Here is a 24,145-nt window from a genome sequence, read left to right as displayed (position 1 = left end):
CTGACCTTGTGACTCACAGTCCAGTGCTCATCCACAGCACCACATCAGATTTTTTTTTCTGGGTTTTTATATTTTCATTTTTAGTCTTCTTCTTTTTCTTTTTAATCCTCATTCTAGCTTGTGAGAGTATTTCTCTTCTTGTTTCACCCAACAGGAGACAGAAAATGCAGTCATATATATACTTTTATAATGTTCATTTTTAGTCTTCTTCTTCTTCTTTTTAATCCTCATTCTAGCTTGTGAGAGTATTTCTCTTCTTGTTTCACCCAACAGGAGACAGAAAATGCAGTCATAAAGCTAAACTGCAATTATATCCTATAAAACACCACAATCTGTGCAAGATTCAATACCAGCAGCTATACAACAGAGCAATGACTACAGCCAACACCTGCTAAAAACACTCTGAATTTAGCTGTACAAACAATGAACAAAGAAGACCATCTCCTGATCACATCTTTTAAGAGACAGCTGGAGAGTTCTTAAGAATATACCAACATACACTCATCTAATTGACATAAATACAACAACACCTCAATGCATAAAAAGCAGCAGAAAATCTCTGCTTACATGCAGAAACAAGACAAAGTAGCTCAAACAAACTATCAAGAGCAAGAGTGAAAAATTGTTTTTGAGGAAGAAGCAGCTTTGCAACTACCTGAAAAACAATTCAGAAGGATTATATTGAGGTACTTCCAACTGTTCCACAGAAAGTTCGAGGAAAATAATGAAGTCAGAAAAGAGCTGTGGAAACAATAATTAATATATATATATATATATATCATGGATACAATATGAAACCCGCAAAAAGAGGTTCAAATTATCAATACTAAAATATTAATGGACTGAAGTGGCAAAGGAGAAGAAGTGATGGAAGCTAGAATCAGTGAGCTTGAAGATAAATCTCTCCATACTGTTAAGGTAGAAGAACAAGCAGAAAAATAGAATGAAAAATCTGAATAAAGCCTAAGTTTCATGTGGACAATATGATGATGAATAACCTACAGGTAATTGGAATTCCAGAACAAGAAGAGACAAAGAAAACCACAGAAGAGATAGTCAAAAAGCTTCTGGAAGAAAATTTCCTAACTTCTTGAAAGAAGAGAAGATAAGCATTCAATAAGCTGAACAAACCCAAAGCAGGATAGACCCCTAAAGACAGTGACCAGGACATACCATAATCAACTTCTCCAAAGTCAAAGATAAAGGAAAGCATTCTGGAAGCAGTTAGGGAAAAATGAAATGTTACCTACAAAGGAAACCCAGTAATAGAAAGCTCTGAATTCTTAGCAGAAACCATGTAGGCAAGAAGGCACAGAAAAGAATGTAGAACAAAGAAACCAGGAGCACCACAAAAAACAACCAGCATAAAGACAACAATTAATCCATACCTACCAATAAAAGGAGTCTTGGTGTTGCGCTGTGGGTTAATGCGCCAGACTGCAAAGCCTTTTGAACTGCAAGGTTGGCAGTTCACGCTCACTAGCTGCTCCTCAGAAACCCTATGGATTGCTATGGATTGGAACCAACTTGATGGCACTTAACAACAACAACAACCAATAATTACACTGAAGGTCAATGTGTTAAATGCACCAGTCAAGAAACAGAGAATAACAGAACGGATAAGAAAATGGGATCCTTCAATAGGCCATCTATGAGAGACACACCTTACACACAAAGACAAAAATAGCTAAAATTTAAAGGATGATAAAAAATATACCAAACTAACTGCAATAAAAAAGGAGCAGGAATGGCAATATTAATCTCCGATAAAATAAACTTTAAGGCAAAAGTCAATATAAGAGACAAAGAAGGACATTATCTCAGGGTTAAAGGGTCAATTGAAAAAGAGGATCTAACCATAATGAATATATATTCTCCCAAAGAAATAACACCAAATACATAAATAACACCCTAATAAAATTGAAAAAAAAGAGAAAAAACTCTACAATAATAGTGAGAGATTTTAATCACCACTTAAAAAAAAAGGACAGAACAAACCAGAGAGAAACTCAACAAAGACACAGAGGAACTAAACAATGCAATCAACCAAATTGACCTCATAGATCTGTATAGATCATTCAACCTAAAAACAATACTTATTCTTGTTCAGTGCACATGGAATATTCTCCAGAATTGACCATGTGTTATGTCAAAAAGCAAGTCTCAATACATTTTAAACCACCAAAATTCTGCAAAGCCTCTTCTCAGATCACAATACTATAAAATTAGAAGTCAACAATACAACAATCAAGGAAATAAAATCAAATGCATGGAAACTGAGTAACACCCCGCTGGGTATTAGAACAAATAAAAAGTGAATTTTAAAAAATTGTTGTTGTTGTTGTTAATTGCCGTTGAGTCAGTTCTGACCCATAGCGACCCTGTACAGGATTTCCGAGGGTATAAATCTTTATGGGAGTAGAAAGCCTCATCTTTCTCCCATGGAGCGGCTGGTAGTTTCGAACCGCTGACCTTAAGGTTCACAGCCCGATTCGTAACCACTAAAGAAAAGAGAGAGGAGACGAAAATAACACAAATAAGAAACCACATGGGTGAAATCACAACAGAGCCAATGGAAATAAAAAGGTAATAACAGAGTACTATGAAAAGTTGTACTCTAAAAAAATTGAAAATCTAAAGGAAGTGGATATATTTTTTTGAAAAACACAGCCTCCCTAACTTTACACAGATTGAAGTAGAAAACTTGAACAGACCTATGACAAAAGAAGAAATTGACCAAAGCTGCTACAGGAAAAAAGTCCAAGTCTAGATGACTTTAATGGTGAATTTTATTAAACATTCAGAGATGAGCTGACACCAATATTACTCAAATTATTACAGAATATAAAGAAGGATGGATAACTTGTTAATAATTTTATGAAGGTAGCATAATTCTCTAACCAAAATCAGGGAAGGACATCACTAAAAAATACAATTGTAGACAAATATCCATCATGGACGTAGATGCAAAAATTCTCAACAAATTCTGAGCCAATAACATTCAACAATATATCATAAAAAATACATCATAACCAAGTGATATCCATACCAGGGATGCAAGGATGGTTCAATAGTAGAAAAACAATTAACATAATCCATTATATAAATAAAAAACAGGATAAGAACCACATGATCATAATGATTGATGCATATAGTCAACTAATCTTTGACAAAGAACCAGAATATATTAAATGGTGGAAGAGATAGTCTCTTTGCTAGCAAAACTGGAAATTCCCTTGCAAAAGAATGAAACAAGACCCATATCTCACACTATATACAAAAACTAATTCAACATTGAATAAAGACCTAGATGTGAATCCCAGAACTACAAAGATCATCATTAAAAACTTAAGGGCTCTAATACATGGAATATATAGACCATCAAACATTGCAAAAACGTACAAACAATAGAAGTCAAAAGAGATGACTGGGACATACTAAAAATTAGAAAATTCTGTGCACCAAAAATTTCACCATAAGAGTAAAAGGGAGCCCACAAACTGGGGAAAATTTTTTTTTTTTTGGCAATGGCTTATCAGATAAGGGACTAATCTCTAAAATATATAGGAAACAATACCTCTAAAGTCCTGATGTGGCACTGTAGGTTAATGCGTTAGACTCCCAAGCTATTTTGAACTGCAAGGTGGATTGTTCTAGCTCACCAACTGCTCCTTGGAAACCCTATACAGAGTTACTGTTGGTCAGAACCAACTCAATGGCACTTAACAACAACAACAAAACACATCTAAAAGGAAAAGACAAATAAATCAATTAAAAAATGGGCACAGGACATGAACAAACACTTCACCAGGAAGACATTCAGGCATCCAACAAACATATGAAGAAATGTTCATGATTATTTGCCATTAAAGAGATGCAAATCAAAACAACAGAGATATTATCTCACACCAGCATTAACAACAAAGTTAAAAATGTTATGGCAAAGTTATTGCACTTACTCAGAAAGTTAGAAATAGAAATACCTTATAATTCAGCAATCCTTTTACTTGATATATATCCACAAGAAATATGAGGAAGAACATGAGTAGATAAATGCAAATCAATGTTCATCACAGCACTATTCACAATAACAAAAAATGGAGAGCGACTAAGTGCCTTTGAATGGAAGAGTGAATAAATAAAGTTTGGTACATGCACACAATGAAAAACCATGCTACCCTGACCAATACTCATGAAGCTGCAAAACACCTCATAACATGGATGAAGTTTGGAGACATTATGCTGAGCAAAATTAGTCAGTCAGAAAATAAACAGACTGGACTGTTTGAATATCAAACAAACTGTTGGACTTGGAGTCATAAAGGCAAGAAAAGTCAACCCTTCAGGATAAATCCCCTTCTAAGACTGAAACTCAAAGGAAACCCACAAGCATTCATTAGTATGCACACTGGTGACCTACCTGGTCTTCTGAGTGGAAGTGGGGGAAATGCAGCAATGAAGACATGGTCTATGTTTGGCCAGGTTCCATTAACGCCTGTTGACCTTGAGATTGGAGAGAAAAGAAGAAAGGTTGGCTGGTCTGAAATTTAGGGAGATGTGTGAACTCTGAGCCCACAGACATTGACTTAGTCACTGGGGGATAGAGCTGAGAGTAAAGTGGTGAGCTGGTCTAAAGTCGGGGGAAGGCATGCAAGAACTCTCAAACTTGCAGATAGTACTCATTTGGCCTAGCTTGGTTGACTAGTTGACCAGATGAAGATAAAGAAATTTGATACAGGGAACATGTGTGCATTGCTACAATTTGATGAACTGGACCTTTGCTTATGGATGCAGTTACTCAATATCAAGGATCAAACTTAACCCCCAAGTACACTGGGTTGATAGGGAGGGACAACTTAGTAGCTATCAAAAATAGGAGGCAATAAAGGCAAGGAGTGGCTGGCTTACAAGCTTTCATGAGTGTGTTTAGTTTCAGAATGAATGTGGGATGTAAAGTAGAATCCCCATCGAATGCTCTTCATCTTTTCCAGATGGATCTGGTGAAAGGGGATGGGGATGATGGTGATAGGATTTTGTGATTCAATTGTGAGTTACCAGGACTCATGATTGTCACAACTGTAAATGTAGAAGATGTGTAATAAACAGGGGTATTAGTCAATCTTTCATTTCAGGAACAGAGGACCTTAGGATCATCAAGAGAGAAGAGCATGAGTGGAATATGAGCTCTTAATCAGAAAAACAGAGACAGTGGCAGAGGTGATGGCATTGAGAGATAGATAAGCTGAGGACTTTAGGCCCATGGACTGAAAAAGACTGTGTGACTGAGGGCAGGAGTCTGGCTTGCAAAATGTGCCTTTGGACATTTAAATGAATATACATTTTTTGTTTTGAATGTGGACATAAAAAAAAAAAAAAGTGAATCATGATAAATACTGTTAACTGATAGTACATGGAGGGGATTATAATCATTGCAATGGAAAGAAGTATGATTTGTTGATTGTTAAACTGATAATCTGCCCTGTAAACCTTCACACAATTCACAACAAAAACGTTAAAAAAAGAAAGAAAGAAAGACCTTGCTAAGGCAGGGGCATAAGACTTTACAGTACAAACACTCTTTTAGCCCTTTGTTCTTTTTTTTTATGTTTATATTGTGAATTGAGTGATAGTTTACATGGGAGAACTTCAGTTTTACACTCATGGTTTCATTGCAATGATTACAATCCTCTCTATGCATCATCATTCAACAGTATTTGCTTCTATTCCCTCAGTTTTTGTTGTTGTTTTGTTTTTTAGGTGGGGATGTACACAAAAACACTCAGGAATATATAGTCATTTAAACAACCAAACGGCACATTCTGCAAGCTTGCCTCCTGGCTTCTAGCACATAGCCTTTCTCTTCCCATGATTCTAGAGTCCTCAGCTGCTCTATCTCTCCATGTCATCATCTCTGCCTCCATCTCTGGTGTCACTGCTTCTCTGGAAAGGGTCCCACATTCCTCTCCTGCTCCTCTCCCTTGAAGGCCTCAGGGTCTTCTTTTCTTGAATGGTAAGATTAATTAATCTCCCCTTTTTGTTACAAAACTTCTATCTGTACAGTTGTTAAAATCACAATTAGTCATGATAACAATTACTCATTATTGAATCATAAGAATCTTATCCCCATTTCTTTTAATCAGACCCATCTAGATAAAATGAAAACTATTCAGTGGGGACTCTACCTTCTCCCACACACTCTGAAACTAAACTCATTCTTGACAACTTGTAAAACAGTCACTTCGTGCCTTTATCGCCCCTCATTTTAGGTAGCTAATGTCAAAGTTGCCAGTCTCTGTCTACCCTGTATACAGAGGGGATAGGATTGATGAAGTGGCATACTGTTTCTCAGAGTGGTTGGACCATTTTGCATTCCCACCAGCAATGTAGGAGGGTCCCAGTCTCTCCACATCCACACCAGCATTTATTGTCCTCTGGTTTTTTGAACTTTGCTGTTATTGCTTGTGTGAGATAATATCTCATAGTTATTTTGATTTGCATCTCTCCAATGGTTATGATTCTGAACATTTCTTCATAGGTTTGTTGGCTACTCGGATGTCTTCCTTGGTGAAGTGTTTGTTCATGTTCTATGCCCATTTTTTAATTGGGTTATTTGTCTTTTTCTTGTAGCTATGTTGTAATTTCTTACAGATTTTAGAAGTTAGTCCCTTGTCTGAGATGTCGTTGCAGAAGATTTTTTCCCATGTGGCTCCCTTTTTACTCGTTTGGTGAAATCTTTTGATGCATGTAAATTTCTGATTTTTACATGTCCCAATCATCTATTTTGCCTTCTTTTGTTTGTGCAATTCTCACAATGTTTGGTAGTCTATGTGTGCCCTGTATTAGAGCCATTTGATTTGTCCCTATTTTTTTCATTGATGATCTTTATAATTCTGGAATTTACATTTAGGTCTTTAATCCATGCTGAGTTGGTTTTTGTATGTGGCCTGAGGTAAAGGTCTTGTTTTAATCTTTTGCATATCTATTTCCAGTTCTACCAGCACCATCTGTTGAAGAGACTATATCCTCCCCATTCAATGTACTTTGGCCCTTTGTCAAAGATCAGTTGGCTGTATTACTGTTGTTGGTAGGTGCCATTGAGTCAGTACCGACTCATAGTGACCCTATGCACAACAGAGCGAAACACTGCCTGATCCTGGGCCAACCTCATAATTGTTGCCATGCTTCAGTCCATTGATGCTGCCACACTTCCTCTTTTTCTCTGACCCTCCACCCTACCAAACATGAGATCCTTCTCCAATGACTGGTCCCTCCTGACAATATGTCCAAAGTATGAGAGACGAAGTTTGGCCATCCTGGCCTCCAAGGAACACTCTGGCTACACTTCTTCCAACACAGATCTGTTGGTTCTTTTGGCAGCCCATTGCACTTTCAATATTCTCCAACACCAAAAATCCAAAGCATCAATTTTTCTGTGATCTTCCTTATTCAATGTCCAGCTTCCACATGCACATGAGGTTATTGAAAATACCATGGCTTGGGTCAGGTGCACCTTAGACCTCAACCTGACATCTTTGCTCTTCAACACTTTAAAAGGGTCTTGTGCAGCAGATTTGCCTAATGCAATACATTGTTTGATTTCTTAACTGCTGCTCCCATGAGTGATGATAGTTGATCCAAGAAGAATGATTGAGTTCCACGTGGTGCTGCCACGTATGTCAATCTCTGGTTGTTTTCTGTTCTTGTTGGTTCTTAGTCCAAAGAACTCCCTTTTGCATATTTTGAAGTGCTTGGTTGGCTTTGGCAAACTCCTTTAGCTCCTGTTTATCCTGGAATGTTTTTATTACACCATCATATTTGATTAATAGCTTTTCTTGGTAGACGATTCTTGGTGGGCAGTTTTTGTTTCAGGGTTTTATATATGTGTCCCCATTACATTCTTGCCTGCATGGTTTCTGCTGAGAGATCAGAACTTTATCTGATTTGCTTGCCTTTGTATGTAACACTTCTCTTTTCCCTAGCTGCTTTCAGGATTCTGTCCTTGTCTTTGATTGTGCAGAGCTTGATTATGATATGTCTTGGTGATTTTCTTTTGAGGTCTAACCTTCTTGGGGTTTGTTCAGCTTCTTGAATGCTTATCTTTCATTTCTGAGGATGTTAAGGAAATTTTCTTCCAGTAGCTCTTCAACTACCTCCTTTCTGTGATTCTTCCTGTTCCAGAATGCCAATATTTCTTAAATTATTCCTCTTCATGTTGTCCCACGTGAATCTTAGACTTTCTCCAGGTTTTTGTATTCCTTTTTCTGCTTGCTTTTCTATCTTAGCAGTATTGGGAGATTTGTCTTCCAGCTCACTGGTTCTGGCTTCCATCTCTTCAATTCTACTCCTTTGCCCTTTCAGTGTGTTGTCCATTTCTGATATTTTATTATTAATCATTTTTACCTCTTTTTGCAGGTTTTGAATTGTTTCCGATTTGATTGTTCCTGTAGCCCTTTCTTGACTTCTTCCTTATTTTTCTCAAGCCCTCTGTGGAGCATTTGAATGCATGTCAATGTCATTTTCCTGAATTCCTTCTCAAGGAGTTCCAAACCCTGCCCTCCTTCCAATGTGAAGTCTAGGTCTACCTTCAGATCATTTGTCTCAGTCACTCTATCTTGTACTGATATGGTCATCTGCTTTTTGGTCATCTTCAATAATTAGGTGTGATATCTATAATTATATGAGTGTATGTTGATGTATTATTTTGCTTTTTGATTGCCTCTGGGTAGATGTGATAAAGAATATCTGTAGCAGGTGTTGGCTGTCTATCTGGTGTATAGCAGCTGGTATTGGGTCTTGCATGGATGGTGGGATTTTATAGGGTGTGATTATAGCTTGGCTGTATGACTGCAATTACTGTCACTTCTTGGGTAACATAGGAAGAGAAAGAGCCCACTCTACTTTAAAGGGGGGGCAGGCAAAAAGTAGCAAAATAGTCTAGGTTTTTCTCCTAGTGGAAGCCAGTTCACAGCTGAGCAGATCTGTGCATGTTCACAGTAAATTCATCGAGGGGTGAGAGGGGTCTGCTCACTCTGACACTCCTTCTAGTCACCAGAGTGGTGGTCCACAGACAGAGAAAAGAAAATGGGCAGACGAAAAATTATTGGCACTTTTATCTCTAAAGATTGGTCAGGTCTCTGCGACGGAATTTCTGTCTGGCAGCCATGTTCATTGCAACCTTCTAATAAACTACAAAGGGCAAAACACAGTTGTGTCCAGTGGCAGCTGGCTGGATCTTGAAATTTTTCATGAGAGGAGTAGAGCTTAAGGTCTTTTCATATCATGGGGTATATAAGCTTCACAAGAATAAGAGCAGTTCAGGGTAGTATGTGGAACTAGAAGACATAGGAAAATCGCCTAGCTCTTTATTCCTTAATGATTCTTTAGCCAAACCTCAAGATATTGCACTGTTGCAGAGGCTGGGTATACAAACAAGTGAACCTTTAGAACCAGTGAAGATGACCATTATTGCAAAGTTCTTGCGTTTTGCCTTATATGAATGTAACCTTTTGCAGATTACTTGGCAATTTGCAGATCGGATTCTGATACTGTTTGTATCCATAGGACAAAGTGACAGGTGTCAGTGAGATACCTGTTTTTGTGAAACTCAGAGACAAAAGAACATGTCAAATTGAAGTGACAAAGTTATGTGAATATTTATTTGAGTTTTTTACACAACAATTTAGCTTGAGTAAAAACAATCTCTAAACTTTTAACTCTCATAGACCAAAAGTGTATTTGTTTCTTTTTCCAAAGTTCAAAAGTATAGGTGATTTATTTGATGCTGCACATTTATGAAGCTATGCATGCATGGTCTCAGATTAGGACAGGAATCAGTCAGAAATACTGCAATGCTGTAAAAAGTGCTACTCTTGCAAAATTTCCAACCCAATTTAAACCTATCCATTCTTGATATCTTATGAGAAATATTTAGTATCATGGGATTTACAGCCCAATTTTCTGACTGAACAGGTTCAGATAATTTCTAAAAAGCATATAATAAGCAACTTTAAAGTTGTGCCAACATCTCTGACTCTAGACATCTTTCAAAACCACAACAAACTACTCCTTAACCTTTGGTTAGTCAGCTTTTGATTATCTCTATGTAAATGGTTAATACCACTCAGTAGATTTGTGAGTTACCTTCCTCAACTATTAGATGGTACAGATTCAAGGAATTTAAGCTGATATATTACTAGTCTAAGCATAGTCAGAAGTAAATTTGCTATAAAAATCATATGGTATATTTCTATGACATATGTAAACGGTACCCATAGTATGCAGTATATTTCATTATTTGCAATACTGCTTCTCTTTATAATTCCATGCAACAGATATTTATTAAATGCCTACTGTGTACGTAAAGCCCTAAGACAGTAGTGAATTAACTCTCTATATATTTCAGCACCTGATTTGTTTAGAGTAGAAATAGCTACTTATTTTCTCATGGCCAAAAAAAAAGGGGAATGAAGTCAACATTCATGTATACCAAGGCAAAATGATACACAAGTAGAGGTATTTGTGTTTTGTGTGTGTGTGTGTGTATGTGTGTTTTGCTTTGTCCATGCTGTCCAATTTCTGAACACTTTGGGGAAGAGATGATTCATAAATGAAAGTGTAGTTTGAGGGGTGAAGGGTGGTGTGGGTAGACAGGTAATCGCAAATATACATAATTCATTTCTATCTGCCTCTAGAGAGGTGGGAAAGTAGCTTACAGCACATACTTCTACTCCAGAGTTTGAATTTTGGAGGCATGAGACAAAGGCAATAGAAATATTTTTATTTTTATATAAAATTTTATTTTATAGAAAATACAGTTAAGTTGAGGCTCTAGAAGTCTAATCTCTTTGGTTTTCTTAGATGTCTTAAGTAATAGTCTAAACATAAATGGAGGATTTGGGATGTGTCTTCCTCCCTTGGATCCTTGCCCAGGCCTTCTAGTCTAGCCTTTCTGAAGAACATTTGTGCAAGTTTACATTCTTCTGGTAGATTCCTAATCTGTTTAAGTTAATCATAGAACATTTCTGTTGTAACAACTAAGATAACTGGCCAATAGTAAAAGAAATAGTATGCGATGATGTAACTTCTTGTTTTTTTAACTTACATTGGCATTATAAAATTGTGGCCATCAGCCTGGATTGTGTACTCCAATTACCCAATAAACATTAAGATTTAAACTAGGTGAAATTCAAATAAAACTCAATAGTATATCTCCTTATTTACATTCAGATTTTTGAAGAACTAGTCTAGGAAGTTTATTTAAAAATCAGGTTTTAAGGTATATTGTTGAGTCCGTAGCTATCCACCCCACATAAAATATATGTAGCATCTACTCAGTGTGAAGAGGTCAGAGTGATGGTCTTAGTTGCTGAAACATCTAATCCTGTATTCCCTGTAATAAAAGAAAATTAGTTTATGTTCATTACTAATGCTTTTAATAGTATCAAACTATAGATAAGTTTTTAAAAATTATGTTACGTGATATATTTTTACATGCATGCATATTAGTTTTCAAACTATTAAAATAAAATAAGCCGATGTTAATTGCTCAACTAATATAGCTACATAGCTATAGTACTTACAGTATAGATTTCTGTATAGAGTGCTTTAATAGTTGAAGTTTCTATGTCCACAGACATTAAAGAATAAAGCAACACTTCCCTTTATCCATCGGTAAAACAATGCTGTTTAACATTTCAAACCTTCAGATGATTCATCACACCTTTAAGTTTTTCCACTAATTTATAGGAAATCATTTAAAGACTGTTGTTTTGGCTAACTATTACTAATCTACTGAGTACTGGTATGGAGCCCTGGTGTGGTGTTGTAGGATAAACACTGGAGTGCCGGTCATAAGGTTGGTGGTTAAACCCACCAACCTCTGTTTGGAAACCCTATACAGGATCACCATGAGTCAGAACTGCCTTGATAGACAATAACTCTATATTTTTCTGTACACGTTTACATATGTAAATCTACCACTCATTTGCCAGTTTTTTTTATATTATGGGTGGCTGTGTGTTGCTGTGATGCTGGAAGCTGTGTTGCAATTATATTAAATACCAGCAATGTTACCCATGGTGGACAGTTTCAGCAGAGCTTCCAGACAAAAACAGGAAGAAGAAGTGAACTATTTCAAATCATCGTTTTGGTTGGCTCCACTACCCACACTCATGGACGTAGCAGTCAAGAAATCAGATGCTGTATTGCATTAGGGAAATCAGGTGCACCAACCTCTTTCGTATTCAAGAGCAAAGATGTCAGTTTGAGAACCAAAGTGAGCCTAACCTAAGCCATGCTATTTCAGTAGGCTCAGATGCATGTAGAAGTTGGACAGTGATTAAGAAAGACTGTTAAAAAATTATGTATTTGAGTTGTGTGTTGGAGAATAATATTACAGGTTTCTTCTGGACTGCCAGTAACACAAACAAATCTGTATTGAAAGAAGAACAGCCAGAAGACTCCCCAGAATTCAGGATGGCGAGACTTCGTTTCTCATGCTTCAGACATGTTATCAGTAGGGACCAGTCCCTGGAAAGGACAACAGGCTTGGTATAGTGGAGGGTCATTGAAGAAGAGGAAGACCCCTATTGAGATGGGTTGGCACAGTGGCAGTAGCAATGACTCAAAGATAACAACAATTGTGAAGGTGATGTAGGACAGGACCGTGTTTCATTCTGCTGTGAATAGGATTGCTGACTCAGAACCAACAAGATGGTACCTACCAACAACATCATATATGTGCATATGTATACATTCAGATAAATTTGCACTTCCATGTTGTTGCTAAGTGTTGTCCATTAAGTTCCAACTCATGGCAACTGTGTATAGGATTTCTGAAGAGTGGATGGTGGATTTGAACCACCGACTTTGGGATTAGCAATCCAATGCTTATCATACAGCACCACAGCAGGACTCTATACATTTCTACAATGCTTTAGAAATTACAAAGTACTTTAGGGTAGCAAATAAGAATTCTTATTCTAGAGTATAAAACGTGATCTTATATGACCTTCAATACTTCAAACAAGATATTTAGTATTTCTTGCATTCTGGTGACATCATGGGTTAAGTGTTGGGCTAACAACATGTCAGAGGTTTCAAACACTAGATTCTCCATGGAAGAATGTGCTGTTTGCACCTATAAAGATTTACAGTCTCAGAAACCCTCTGTAGAGTCACTATGATCAGGCATTGAATAAATGGCAGTGGATGTGCTTTTTAAAAATTTGTTTTTGGTTTTAAGCCTGTTTGCTCATCTATGATTATTTTCTTGTACTTCATAGGGCAATTTAGAATTTCAAATGAGATGAAACATTCAAAATACTTAATACCCCAAGTATTATTAATATTACCTTACTTACACATTGTAAGTAAATGATAGCTATTATTATCATAAGAGTCCTGGTGTGGTGCTGTGGGATAATGCGTTAGACTGCAAGGTCAGTTTGAACTGCAAGGTCGGCAGTTCAAGCTCACCATCTGCTCCTTGGAAACACTATATAACGTCACTATGAGTCATAACAGACTCAACAACACTTAGCAACAATAACAACATTATCATTATTGTCTAATTTAGGCCTTACAAATCTTTGAAAGGCAGGTGTTTACTCTCTGCTATCTTTCATTTCTCAAGTCTCCTTTCAGACTAGATCTGAATCCAGACCTTTATGGAAATTTATACTACCTGCTACCTTTCCCACAACACACGAATCATCTCAATCTGGTTCGGATTTCCCATTGTATTAACGTTGATTTCATCAAGGTTTCCAATCTCTCTTAATTGCCAAACTAAGTGTATTTTTGCCACCACTCAGGTTACTTAATATTCATAAAATATTTAACCATAGTATCCAAAGTCTCTTTATTCCATGCTTTCTTAATTTAATTACTTCAGCCACACAAATTTTTGATATTTCTCATATCTTTCTTACTTTTAATATGGGAGCTGATCAGGATTTTGACTCATTTACATCTTGCCCATTCCTGCTTGATGTTCTGTCAACTTCTATTGCCTCATTGACTATTCTCTTGTCCTCTGTTCTGTCATTTGAATTGGTTGTTGGTAGTTGTATGGTAGTTGGTTCTGACTCACAGTGACCTGGATAGGGTATCTGAAGCTGTGTATCTTTACAGAAGCAGAAATCCTCATCGTTCTCCCTTGAAGAAACTGGTAGATTTGAACTGCTGACCTTCCAGTTAGAAGACCAGTTTATCATCCACTACAGTACCAGGGCTTAATTTAAATTAAATTCACCTTTTCCAAGGCCAACTGGGCTTCTCATTTACAATTCTGTATTCACCAAAACAATCTCTTTACCTCTTCCCTCATACTAAATTGGAAACTTCTTCATCATTCTAAGATACTTTCTAAGTATATATCAAATCTTACATGTACCTTCCTAGTCCTTCACACACACAACTGCTCTGCCAGTAATTTTGTCATTTATTTCTTACTATTATAACAGGTTCCAATATTATGGCCTTGCTGGTATACAGTTACCTGTGGACTAACTTACACTTCAGTTAAAACACACCACTCAACACTCAGTGGCTTAAAACAGCAATAATCAATTCTTGTGAATCAGTGAGCAGGCTGTGTATGTTGGCTTGACTGGGGTCTTTACCGATCTTGGCTGAATTTGTTCATGCATTTGGTTATTGTAGGTTAGGATAAGTTTTGGAAGTTTGGCTTTGCTCTGCATCTCTCTTTCTCCTCCTAGAACTTGCATGTAGCACAGACATGACAATGGCAAGGGCATTTGAATGGAAGCAGAAGTTCTAAGGACCTTTGGATTTTGAAATTAGCACAGTGTCATTTCTATCTCATTTTATTTTTCAAGCTAGAGTCAAATTTACTAAGAGCCAAGGAGTGAATACAAGGAGAAATGTGGAACTGGGGCCTATAATACAATCTATACTCTGAGCCTGAGTCTAGCCTCTTCTCAGTTCAATCTGTTCTCATTCTATTACCATTGGTTCTTAGAAATCTAAAGGTTGATTATGTCTAAAATTTGTCAGTTGTGTGTTTGTTTTTGTGCTTTTTTTTTAAGGCACAGACTTTGTCATTTAGCTTATATTATGCTCTTGAGCAGACTCAAGGATTGTTGGTGACACCATGGTTAAGTCCTTAGCTGCTAACTGAAAGCTTAGTTCAAACTCCCCAGCCAGTCTTTAAAAGATATGGCAGTCAGCTTCCATAAAGATCGGTGGTGGTGGTGGTGGTTATGTGCCATGGAGTCAGTTACAAATCATGGTCATCCAGTATAGGGTTTCTGAGGCTGTAAATCTTTACAGAAAAAGAAAGCCTCATTTTTTAAATTTTTTTTTTAAGAAAGGCTGATCGTTTTAAAACTTGCAGTTAGCAGCTCAACTCATAATCCACTATGCTACCAGAGCTCCTTTCCATAAAGATTACAGATTTGGAAACATCTCCACCTCCATCATATCTTCAATAGTATCTGTGTGAGACCCAGTGATGAACATGAAATGCAGTTACCTAATCATCATATGACACTTTTCCTTTTCAACAGGGATTCTTTCATCACCAGAAAATGTGAAGTGTAAGAGTTATAACTCTCTTTTTTGCTAAAGTTGTTGGCAGTAATTTTACTTGCCTCATGAAGAGATTTGTCAACAGAATAAAGTGATCATACAGAAGAAAGAAGAACTCAGAAAAGGAAAATAATGGGTGAACTCTAAAAACATCTTTTTTCCCCTTTTGATTCTGGCTGCAGTTATGCCTACATCCCTTTTATTTTTATGTATGTGAATTCAGTTTCTGTATTGTATAGCCAAAAATAATGACTTAAACCCACATGTACATATGTAACCATTCATACTTTCCCAATTAGGCTACCATCTCAAACTCACATGTGTTTATATTCAATCTGTTCCTCCTCCCATTGACACTAATTTCATTAAAGTTTTTAATAATTTGCTAATTTCGAACCTCTGGAATGTCTTCTCCCTTTTTGCCACCTAGAAAATTTCTAACATTTTTTTCAAGATCAAACTCAATGTCAAGTATCATTTTTCTTGTAAATTCTTCCTGACTGTTAGGGAAAATTAATTGTATTCATATTTCAAGGGGGTAAAGGGAAGGAAAAGAAGAGACCTAGCTTGGTGTCGCATATTTTATAACATGATCTTAGAATGATTTCTTCTATCTATCTAGAGTTAAGTCTGTTTTCAAATCTACCCAGAATTTTATAATTCCTCCTTCTAACATCTGTTGCTGCAATAAAGGTCTATGTCACCATCATCTCGCTGAGGGATTATTGTTAACAGTCCCATACTGATCTCCCTGCCTCTATCTTTCTTTCCCTTTATTTCATTCTCAACACAATATGACCCTACCATACCAAGTTAGATCATGTTACACTCTGTTCACAAAGTTGCTGTGGCTTCCTGCTTCTCTCAGACCTTCAGGTCTCTGAACAATCCAGGTCCAGCTCTCTAGCTCCGTTCTCATCAGTTACTGCTCAAACTGTGACTTATACTGCTCTGGGCAGAATACCTTCTTGGTGCTTCTTACATGCATTTCACATCCTCCTTCCCCAAGACCTTTGTATATCCTTCTTAGAACTCTTATCTGCCAGAGTTTTCCCTCAAGTCAAGCCTTTGTTCAAGTACCATCTTCACAGTGAATCCTTTTATGACAAACATTTTTATAAGTGAAGCTTTGCACTTCTTTACTGCATTATTTCCTCCAAAGAACTTATAAGCAGATACCTTATTATATATTACATATACTTAAATATGCTGAAGGAGAAAGATGAGGCTGTCTACTCCCCAAAAGATTTACAGTCTCAGAAACCCTGAAAAGCAGTTCTACTTTGTCCTGTAGGTTACTATGAGTTGGAATGAATTTGAAGGCAGTGGGTTTTTAATTTTTTACCGATGTTAGCTTTTGTCTGTTCCTCTTTATAAAGATATAGCTCAATGAAGCCAGGCTTTTGTTTTTGTTTTATTTAGTTACTTATTTTGTCTGTTTTGTTCACTTACTCTGTCTTTAGCACCCAGAACAGCACTTGAAAAATAAGACTCTTAATTAATTTTTGTAAAATAAATGAGTTGTTGTTGTTGTTAAGTGCCATTGAGAAAGTACCAACTCATAGCAACCCTATGCACAACAGAATGAAACACTGCCCAATCCTGGGCCAACATGACAATTGTTGACACGCTTGAGTCCATTGATGCTGCCACTTGGCCAATCCATCTCGCTGGGGGTCTTCCTCTTTTTCTCTGACCCTTCACCTTACCAAACATGATATCCTTCTCAAATGACTGGTCCCTCCTGACAATATGTCCGAAGTGTGAGAGACGAAGTTTGGCCATCCTGGCCTCCAAGGAACACTCTGGCTGTACTTCTTACGACACAGATCTGTTGGTTCTTTTGACAGCTCATGGCACTTTCAATATTCTCCTCCAATATTGTAACTCAAATGCATCAATTCTTCTATGGTCTTCCTTATTCACTGTCCAGCTTTTACATGCATCTGAGGTTACTGAAAATACCATGGGTTGTGTCAGGTGCACCTTAGTTCAAGCTGACGTCTTTGCTCTTCAACACTTTAAAAAGGTCTTGTACAGCAGATTTGCCTAATGCAATACATCGTTTGATTTCTTGACAGCTGCTACCATGAGTGTTGATAGTTGATCCAAGAAGAATGGAAGTCCCTGACACCTTCAATCTTTTCTCCATTGATAAGAATGTTGTTTATTGGTGCAGTGGTGAGGATTTTTGTTTTCTTTACATTGAGATGCAATCCATACGGAAGGCTGTGCTCTTTGATTCATCAGTAAATATTTCATCCGTAAATATTTTAAGTCCTCTTCATTTTCAGCAAGCAAGGTTGTATCATCTAGGGGTGCATTTACCTGCATGTGTGTCTCCCTATTGTACTGAAGTAGGTAGGTCAGGGATCACATGAAATTTGACTTTTCCTCCATTCTATATTTCTCCACTGGACAGCTAGACACATAATAGGTATTCAACAAGTGAGTTTTTGCATGCTTGTTTGCGTTTTGTTTTGTGTTTCTTTTCTTTATGATATGTACAACTAATGAGTGTTAGAAGAATGGAACCTGCATCTCTTAAATACTCTCCATTGCTGCTTCCTTAATAATGACAATGAATCTCAGCCTCTGAAGAATCAGGCTGAAGAGCCCTGAGTGCAACCCTTTGGTTTTTACAAAACGCTATCTCATTTGTATTGATTCCCTGATTCTATCAAAAACACATTTGATGTTTGATTTACGTATGGGAAATGTGTGATTTGGTAGTAAAATATTGTAATACGTGTAAATAAATTAAAACAAAATGGAGAGTACATTATTGAAATATAGCCCAGTTCTTCTCACATTAATAATTATGTAACCTCCTTGAGAGACAGAAAATGAATTTTTAGTTGGCAATAGCCCTAATGCTAAAGATTGAATAAAAATGTATACCAAGTTCCTACTATAGGCATTTTTCATGACCACCCTGTCCCAGGTCCCATGGATATTATGTTTGTTGACTGTTAGTTTTACTAGGAAAATATTTTTCCACATTACAGTATCCCCCTGAACCTAAAAGTTAACAAATGGAGAAGTGCACACACAAACAATTGAACAGAGAAAGTCTAACTTCCTTGATTATGCTTTTCCATAATTATCTCATCTAAGACTTAATTTAATATTTATATCCTCTATTTTGTATACTTTCTGTCTCTTGAGAGAAATTAATGCTTCTCACAGAACTTTATATATATATATATATATATATATATATATATATATATATATATAGTTTGATTTATATATCATTTTATTCAGATTTATCAAATAAATATCTTTCCTAGCTTTATACGCCATGACAGAATAAATCTTTTCTTTTTCTTTTTTTGGTAAAATCTTTCATTATAAAAGTCAGAAAGTAAAGAAATACTTATTTTTCCTGTAAGTATAGGAGTAGGCAATAATAATGAGTTCTCACGATCTTTCAACTTTCTCTTTCATAATCCTAGTGTTATTTTCTAAGGAGACTGATATTACTATCGTTATTATAATTTTTACTGTTACCACTGTCATGATTACTTTTAATGACCATTATTGAACCTTTACTTGGCTGTTTTACTTGAGGATTGTTTAATCTCAAAACTGTACTATGAGGTAGATACTAATTAGTATTCATATTTTATAGAATATAAAACTGTTCCCAATGTGAAAGAATTTGTAAATACTGGCTTTAGGATTTTAACACAGACCTATATAGGCTTTCTGAGGAGTGGCTGGTGAGCTTGAACTGCTGACCTTGTGGTTCAAACTGACTTCTCAGTTCAGCGCATTAACCCACAGTACCATACCAAGACTTCTCTTTAAGTATACAACATGAAAATCTTGAAATTGTTATAAAGTGTACAACATGAAAATCTTGAAATTGTTATAAAGTCTGTAACCCAGATAACAATTCTACTGGATATAATGAGTATATTTTAGCAATCTATTAAAGAAAGTCCAATGTAATTCAAATTTATTTCAATATGCTAAGCTAGAAATTTTTTCTTATATTAAAATATTTTAGGGGAAAAAAGATCTAGTAAGATTATGTAGTTGTTGTTAAGTGCTGTTGTCAAGTTGGTCCCAACTCATAGCAAGCTTGCATAGGGTTTCTGAGGAGCAGCTAGCAGGTTTGAACAACTGACCTAGGTTTGCAACCTTGTGTTGATTATAAGATTATAAGAGGCAGTAGAATTTTGTTTTTAAATTAAAAGGATAAATAATGGAAAAGCAATTAATTTTCTGAGGATCAAGTAATATAGAAAATGAAGATTCATTTTGAAATACAACCTTAATTATTGTACATAATATGGATTACTAGCTTTATAAATTAATAAATATAACTTTGCTTTCAAGCAAAATTGTGTGATCCTTTTTTAATTGGCTTAGAAAGTGATTAAATAGAGAAATGAAACACATTTGATTGCATCTTCTTCGTGATAGGCATATATCTTTTTCCTCATAACAGTCCTTTAAAATGGACATTCTCTTTTAATTTTACAGATGAGGAAACTGACACTTGGGGAGACAAAATCATTTGCTTAGCATCTCCAAAGTCACAGAGTCTGGAGGTCAGAAGATCACAATGACATTCGTCCATTGGTTCCTTTGGTCTAGTCAATCCAGCCATCCACTCATTATTTATTGAGGAGCACATTTGTATGAATTAAGTATTGTGCTAAGTATTGATGAATCTCTGGTGAATTAGAGAAAGAATGGTAGGGGAATGAGATCATATAGGTCTCAGATAGGGGGTTAGGATTTTTTTTTTAATGAACAGGAAATATAATTTTATTGTCAGCATTAAAAGCATATGTATATTAACTATACCATTTCCCAAATCATATATAAATATAATTCATGGAAACTATGGAAATAATGCTAAAATAAAGGTTCAATCATAAGAAATATTCATCTTCTTTGAAAAAAACGAGCAATGATTACATTTAACATAGGAATCTATAACGGAAACTGTCTAATTTCCTGTGTCATTCTTCAGTGTCTGTTCACTTTAATAGAACCGTCTTCTTAAAAGCTTCTTTAATAAAAGTTTAGCAAAACTGCAAATTTGGTTGTTGAAAAATTGAATGCAAAATGTAATTTGCCTATCTACTTCTGGGAGCAAAAGCAGGAGGTATTGTTGGAAATGCTGAGGTAAGGATGCAAACATATGTTTATTTATTAATGTTCTCAAGTTAGTGTTGACAAGAATAGATCCTGGGGTTTCTATGTTAATGTCCTCAGCTTTGGTCCATTTCAAGTGCCCTAAACCAGACATTTTAAATAATTTTAAGTGAGTGAATGGGGAGACATTAGAGGCTTTTGAGTGGAGGCATGGACTTATCTGAGTTAGGTACTAACAGTATTACTCTGGCTGATCCATGGTGACCCTGTATAGTGTTTCCAAAGAGAAGTTGGTGAGCTTGAACAGCCAACCTTGCAGTTCAAAAGGCTTTTCAGTCTGGCACATTAACCCACAGTGCAGGTCCCCAGTGGAAAAGAGCCAACTTCTACGTGTTCATTATATTGGGAGTAGGACACACCCCCAAGTAAACATCCTTTCAATTGATTAACTGCTATTAGCCAAGCATCATAGAGTTAACAATGCCAATATTAGATTTCACCATAGAGATAATCACATCTCAACTGCCAAACCACTGGAATCATGGCCCTGTCAATTTGATACAAAACTTTATCATAGTCCACCCCTTCTCAACTTGGCACCTATAAACTATATGCGTAGTGTCTAAATAAAGAAAATTATAGTTATAATTGTGTTAACATGATATAACTAAAATGTATAAAACTGAAAAAGCACCAACCCCATTTACATCTTATATTTCACAAAAGAAAAAATGAAAAAAGCAAAAATATTTGAAGCACACATAACAAAACAGAACGAAACTAAAAATACTAATTTAAATATCCAAAGGGCACATTCTGCAAGCCAGCCTCCCATTCATAGGCATAGAGCCTTATTCAGTTTTGGATCTAGAGCCCCCAGCTGTTTTGTCTCTCCATGCCACTGCCTCTACTGCCATATCGGCTGTCATCACTTTTCTAGGTAGGGATCTCATGTTCCACTCATCCTCTTCCTTCACTATGGTCCTTGGGATAGTCTGTTCTTGCTTTTGAGATGGTTCCGTTTAAATCTAGCTGAATGGCAAAACTAACCAATTCTGTCATTCAATTTTACAATTTTGACAATCACAAGTAATCTTGCTAATTATTACTGAGAATTGAATCATAAAATCCTATCAGCATCATTCCGCATCCCCTTTCACTAGACCCTTCTTGAAAAGAGGAAAACTATTCAGTGAGGATTTTCACTTGTCCCCCTCATTCTGAAACTAAGCGCACACATGGAAGCTAGTAAGTCAGACACTTCATGCCTCTATAGTCCTCCATTTTTGATTGCCAATATCTAAATTGCCCATCCCTCAACAAGTAGACCCAGGTGGTCACCAATAAGCATACTAGACTGCTCCCTGGCTTCCTTTAACTTTCTAACCTTTCTTTGATGTTGTTGTTGTTATGTGCTGTGGAGTTGGTTCCAACTCATAGTGACCCTATACAGGGTTTCTGCGGCTGTACAGGAGCAGAAAGCCTCATCTTTCTCCCGCGGAACAGCTGGTAGTTTCGAACTGCTGACCTTGAGGCTCCCTTCTTTGATAGGCTCCTTCTTTGATAGGCGTAGACTTTTCTGTCCTTGATGCTTCCAAGGCAAACAGCTTGCTTGAAATTCAAAAAGCCAAACATTACACTTTGTTCTGAAGGTCTTTCTTTCTTCCTATCATGAAACTCTTAGCAGCTCAGGATTCGTCTGCATGTCTTTTCAATGCAAATGTCCCAATTCTGAAGGTTATGGGTAAGGCTCAGGAGTCCACCTAAGGCCCCATACTCTTTGTTACAAAGGCTTAAAACAAAAGCCTATTTATGGGCAAATTCTAGCTCCCCTTTTAGCAAATCATATAGGCTTAAGATAGGCTTATAAACTCTGTATAATGATAATTCCCAATATTCATTTCTATGAAACAAATATGTCTATTTTACAATAATAAAAAGGAAAAATTCACATCAATAAGGCAATCAAACATATAAACCTTTTAAAAACACTCAAGTTCAATTCCTTTCATCTTCACTCTTATACTAACCCAGTCACATGTGTATGGCCTTGGGCCTCTGGTAGGGGTGATCCAATAGGTCCCCTACCAGCCATCTAGTTTAAACAGCATGATATTTGCTTTAGGAAATTCCAGAAGCTGATTTTCTTCCCTCAAATGAATAATTTTGTCTATTACATTCCTTTCAGCCATTACAGGTTGACAAAAACCAAAATAATCATCTAAAAATCAAAAGTCTCACTTCAAGTGTCTTCATTCCTTCTCTTACAAATCCTCATGCTTCCATGAGTCTTGAGCCATTACAGTGCAACACACTCCTGAAGCCAACTGCAAAAACCATATGAGGACGTTGTCTGACTTCTCTAACTTCATAATGGGGGAAAGAGAACCAAATACAAAATCAGCCCAAAGCCAAATGCTATGAAGTGGAAGTCAGATGGGCCTCCACCCTGTAACTTTCTTTACTAGTGGAGGCAGAATTATCAGTACCTTTAAAGTTAGTCAGACTTGATAAACAATTTAGAAAATTCATCCTTGTGATTTTGTTTCTCTAGACCATCCGTTCTTGGTACCACATATCTTAGACTTGATTCTCTACAGAAGCAAAACTAGTGAAACTTTTATCTATGTATGCATTTTGTTGTTGTTATTGGGTGCCATCAAGTTGGTACCGACTCACAGTGAACCTATGTACAACAGAAAGGAACACTGCCCGGTCTTGGGACAACCTCACAATTGGTGTTATGCCTGAGCCTATCGATTCAGCCACTGTGCCAACCCATGTCTTTGGGGTCTTCTTTTTCTCTGACCCTCCACTTTACAAAATATGATATTCATCTCCAGTGACTGATTCATTCCTGACAACATATCCAAAGTATGAGAGATGAAGTCTGGCCATTCTAGCTTCCAAGGAGCACTCCGATTGAATTTCTTCTAACACAGATCAGTTTGTTCTTTTGGAACTCCATGGTACGTTCAATATTCTCCTCCCACATCATAATTCAAATGCATCAATTCTTCAATGGTCTTCCTTATTCACTATCCAACTTTCACATGCATATGAGGTTATTGAAAATACCTCATATACCTTAGTCCTTAAACTGATATCTTTGCTCTTTAGCACTTTTAAGAGGTCTTGTGCAGTAGATCTGCTTAATGCAATACCCACACACACTCATACACACATACATATAGTCTTAGTGTGATGCTGTATCACTGGACTGAACCACAAGGTCAGCGGTCAGTGGTCAGTGGTTCAAGCTCATCAGCCACTCCTTGGAAGCCCTATACAGGGCCACTATGTGTTGAAGCTGACTCGGCACTTTGCAAGAACAAGGACAAGAAGAATATGTATACATACATGTGTATATATATATTTGTTGTTAAGTGCCATCTAGTTGATTCCGACCCATAGAGACCTGGTATAGGGTTTCTGAGGAGTGACTGGTGAGCTTGAACCGTCGCCCTTGCAGTTCAAA

The sequence above is a fragment of the Chrysochloris asiatica genome, unplaced genomic scaffold (assembly GCF_000296735.1).
Source record: "Chrysochloris asiatica unplaced genomic scaffold, ChrAsi1.0 scaffold00099, whole genome shotgun sequence".
NCBI classification, from domain to species: domain Eukaryota; kingdom Metazoa; phylum Chordata; class Mammalia; order Afrosoricida; family Chrysochloridae; genus Chrysochloris; species Chrysochloris asiatica.
This window is presented reverse-complemented; position numbering follows the sequence as displayed.